General features: G+C 36.0%; 1 pseudogene; it reads right to left on the bottom strand.

The window, feature by feature from the left end:
* Window positions 1–4,162: 4,162 nt before the first annotated feature.
* On the bottom strand, window positions 4,163–4,281 carry LOC111741885 (annotated as a pseudogene).
* Window positions 4,282–4,834: the final 553 nt, after the last annotated feature.

Genomic DNA, 4,834 nt, shown 5'->3' with positions numbered 1-4,834 from the left:
AAATCACAATTTTCCTTGTAGAATTATTGGAAAATATATAGAGAAGAAGATCAAGCACTCATATTTTATGTAGTTAACATTAGGCACTCCATTTTAATCTTAACATTCTATTTTAATCTTAATATTTTAACCAATAATAGTTGGTTACTGCTTGTTAGTGTAAAGATTCATTGAATAGAATTCATTGAATAGAAAAATAAACAACTATCACAATCTTACCTTGTATATTGTTAATGTCAGAAATGGTCCCATATCTTGTTGTTAATAAGTTTTTGGAGGTTTACGGGCGACTTATCACCATGTCAGTAGAGTCCAGGTTTAACATTGTGCTGCCTGGCAAAGTTTTGCTAGTTCTTGAGAATTTGCTGAAAGCCAAATGTTCTATGCCTGACTACCAGACACTAAGAAAATGTATTATGGTGTTTGAGCCTATACTTTCAGGTAACCCAAATAAATACATTTGCAGATTTGGGCAGCTCAGAAAAGGACAAATCAGATAAATCATATGGCTGGGTAAATGATGAGGATTTTTTATAATAAGATTGAGTTTTTATAATCATATCACAGGATGAGCTTTCCTCTAAGAGGTTGTTGGTAACACAAACAGTTTCCTGGGGCAAATGAGTCAGATGTACTTTCCCATACAAATTTTGTACTTATTCTCATGCCAAGAGGTGAAATTGTCTCTGTAAGAATGGGGAATGAATAAAGCTGTTGAGAAAATTCAAAAGTCTCGCAGATATGATTATGCTCATGAAGAATCTTTTGCTTTAGTTGGCTTTACAGGGGCAGTTGGCTGAACTCAAGGGAAAAATAGGAGGCTGCTAATGTCTCCTTTGCTGATGCTGAAGGTATCAAGAGACTGTTAGATGACTAAACGGATCTTTCTAGATAGACTGGAATAGAACCACTCCATTTGCTGAAAAATGTTGTCGTTGAAAATAGTCCTTCTGAAGGTGTGGCTATATCCTCTGTTACTTCCTCGGAGACTGAGGATCCAAGAAAATGAGAGTACTTGGATAAGGCAAGGAAGGCTTGTGAATACCAAGCTTGACTAATCGATCCTGAGACATTGTCAGATAAAACAGGATGCTTTTGTATTTTTGTTTTGTGGATTAGGGTGTGCCTCTTCCTTTCCCACTCTGTAGAGTCTCATTTTTCTAGTAACATTGATGCTGTAGAAGTTCTACTCTGGAGGAAGTCAAAATCTGTGAATGAAGTAGCTGTTAATACCGTAGAAGGAAGGACCTCAGGGAAAGTAAAAGAATATTCAAGGTTTATTGTCAAGGACATTTCCTTTAATGAATTCTGTGATACTACTGTATGCAATGGACTTGTACTCTTCATGCACCTTAGTGTATTTGGAATAATGTCACAATCAGGAGTAGAAGTTAACTGTCTTAAGGCAACAAATAAGATGGGAATTGACAATGTCTCATCTTTAGGGATCCAATGACTCACTAAGGTGGGTAACGAATCAGGGAAAGGCTTGCTTACTTTTGTTGTCATATCAGTTGACTCCATTGTTGTGACTGGGGTAGTCTTTAAGTGTCTGGGTCTTGTCTGACATTTTTGAAGTAATTTTCAAACTTTAATCTTATATCTTAAAATTTGGGCAAGATAATTGGAGGAAGTATGCTGTTGAAAAACTTGGCATTAGCTCAGGTAGTAACGTAGAAACCTTGCACTCCATAGGTCAGTAGAATTGTACAGTCACCTTATAAAGAAATGACATGCCTAGTATCTTCAGCCAACACTGGAAGATTCCTCAGGTGCTTGTTTATCTTGCTTCTGCATGGGCTCATAGTCACTAAGAGCAATCCAAGTGGAAATAGTCTGTCAGTGTGTATACCAGAAAGAGACGCTTTTGAACACCAAGAGCTTCAGCAGCTGCTTTGAGAGTTATTTCAGTTATAATAATGGAAAACTCTTTTGAGCCTCCTTGGGCCCTAACACTGAAGATTTAAAAGAAAAACAGCGTGGATTATTAATTTTTTTTTCGTTAGCAATCCTTTCAGTATCTTTACACACATCATCTCATTGCTGACTCTGACTAGCAAGGAAGAGAGCACAATTATTATAATACCTAGTTTATAGTTGCCGAAATAGATTTGATGTGGCTAAAATGCCCAAAGGCACAGAATAAAGTACCTGATCTAGGCATTCTGACTTTAAATTGGAAGGTGGAGATTTCAGTGGAAAAATTGTGGATTTTGGATTTAGAAAGTTTAAATTCAATTTGTCATTTAGACCAGTTATATCGTTTTGAGATACTGCACCTTAAATATTACTCCTGCTTTCTAACTTAAACTGCACCTCCGTTTAAGTTAGAAAGCAGGAGAAACATTTACCTTGCAGAAATATTTTGAATATTAATTGATATAAGGTCGTTTACAAATTACCTGGCACACAAATAAGTCCTTCACTCTACTGCACCCTTCCTGTTCCTTTTTCTCTTTCCCTGTAAATTTTCTTATCCTTCCCTTTCCTGTTTTCTTCCCCATGTCCTTCTCTTCATCCTACTGGTGTCTTTCCTTTCATCCTTCTGTATCCTTCTCTTCCTTTCGTCCTTCCCTTTGTTCTGCTTAGTTATACTTCTCTATCTCACATCTTTTGCATCTAGTCCAACTGTGGATCTCTTCTTAGATGGAAGTACTGATTAAAGGTCCCTGCAGTTACTAAATGTGCTCTTTTAAGTAACAGCTCACGGTGGAGTCACATGGCCAATATCTGGAAAAGTGTGGCTTTGCTGAGTGGAAACTCGTTATAACTCTCAGAGATCCAGAAAGGCTCTGAGTGTTAGATAGCTTTAGTTTACTATTGAAACAAACAGACATGCTAAACTGAAAAATTAAGTATAAAAGAATATTTAAAAATTATAGGTCTTTCAAGAAAAAGAAAATAGGATTTATTTTTAGGGTGAAATAGATTTTTTTTAATGCATTCATAAGGCTTTGTTTTTTTCCCTCCGTGTCTAAGACCTTCAAATGTAGTAACTGTCGTGGAGTCCACAAGGCTCTTCAAGATCCAGGCTCTGCTAACTTCTCGAGCCACATTTCCTGCCACTCCCCAATTTGCACTGTGTTCCAGTAATGCAACTTTTTGCATAGTTTCCCAAACATACCATGCTGTTTAAGTTTTTGTAACTGTTAAAAAGGTCCTTGTTTGAGCATATAGCGCCTTTCCTCCTTTTCTGGGTGGTGACTTCTTGACCTTTAAAAATCTGTCACCGACATGACCTCATCCAAAAAGATTTTGCCAACATTATCCCCTAAATTGAGCTAAGCTACTAATTTAGCCTCTATGTCTTATGTATGGCTCTGTTATTGCATTCATTACACTATTTTTATTTTTAACATTTCTGCATAGCCTACTGGGCTGTTAGACTGAGTTCCTTGGCAGCAGTTTCTTCATATTATCTCCTGCTTCTAACTCAGGGATCTGGTAAACAGTAGGCACTCACCAAATTCTTATTGAACAAACAAGTGAATAAATGAACACAAGATTGAAAAAAGATGCAACGATGTATGTGAAAACACTTTATAAATTGTGAATTGTAGAAGTTATTGTTGACCTGAAGTATAATTTGCATTAAAAATTTGTTATAAGTTAAAAGTAACTTTCTAGAGAAAAGCTTAAAAATTTTAGATTAAAAGGGATAGTAAACAGCATGGTTATTTCCATTTTGGAAAATAATTTGAGGAGAATAAAAAATACTCAAAATGTGTATTGTTAACCTATGTAAAACTAACTTTTAAATTATTTTTAATATATAACACATGAATACAATATAAAATTCACAAGGTACCTTTTTTATCCCTTCGCTCTGGTTGCCCAATCTCCTAGTTTCTCTTCCTTATTGTTACCATAATATTCAGATATATTCTATGCTGATAAGGTATACATGTATAAATAGGCTGTCTTTTGAAAAAGAAGAGAAAGGACTGTTTTCACTTAGCACATGGTAAAATAAAATATGAGAAATAAAAACTTAGGTCTCAAGAATTCATTTATTTTGAGAGGTTTTCCAATTCAAAGGCATTTCCATAATAAGCTTTGTTTTAAGATCCTGTTTATTAACAGCATTGTGAAATATCTCTACTTCTTCCCTTTGTAATGGTCTTTGTTCCTCCCTCTTTCTTTTCTTTTTTTTTTTTTTTAATGCCTGCAGCACTTGGTATTCCTAGGTGGTCTCCTATGCTAGTACTAACCAGGCCCTACCCTGTTTAGCTTCTGAGATCAGACAAGATCTGGCGCATTCAGGGTGGCATGGTCGTAGACCCCTCCCTCTTTCTCTAATATAAGGTTTTACTTCTTTAAATCCTACCTTTGTTCTACACACAGCTGCCCTGGTACTTTTTAACGAGGACACTTACCCACTTGGAGAAGGAATCTAGCTTGCTTCTCTCACTTCATTCCTATCCAGCATTGAAGAGTAAAGATGATGGAGCCTGTCTGTTTGCTGGAAACAAAACCCCGCAGACACTAGCACCACGATCTTCCCTCATTTTCTGAGGGCAGTCCTTGCAAGGTTTTGATAGGGGAATTATACTCCAGCCATCTTGGCAGTTTGACATTATGGACCAGTATAACCTGTTCGATTACATATGAAAAAAAGTCTAAATGTGCCTTTAGGAAGAGATTTTAAATTTGTTTACTCTGTCCCTGTGGCAGAACATTGATATCAAGAGTTATATCTCTGTTGAGGTATAAATGTTAAATTTAATCATAAACCAGTGTTTTAAAACCCTAAAAACAGACATTCTTTCATCTCCAGCTTATAAAGTCCTTATGGAAAACACAAACTCTGAGGAAAAATTACAAAGTAACTCAT

This window comes from Pteropus vampyrus, unplaced genomic scaffold, assembly GCF_000151845.1.
Source record: "Pteropus vampyrus isolate Shadow unplaced genomic scaffold, Pvam_2.0 Scaffold82, whole genome shotgun sequence".
Taxonomy (NCBI): domain Eukaryota; kingdom Metazoa; phylum Chordata; class Mammalia; order Chiroptera; family Pteropodidae; genus Pteropus; species Pteropus vampyrus.
Note: the sequence above shows the minus strand (reverse complement) of the source record. Positions and strands in the feature narration are given on the sequence as shown.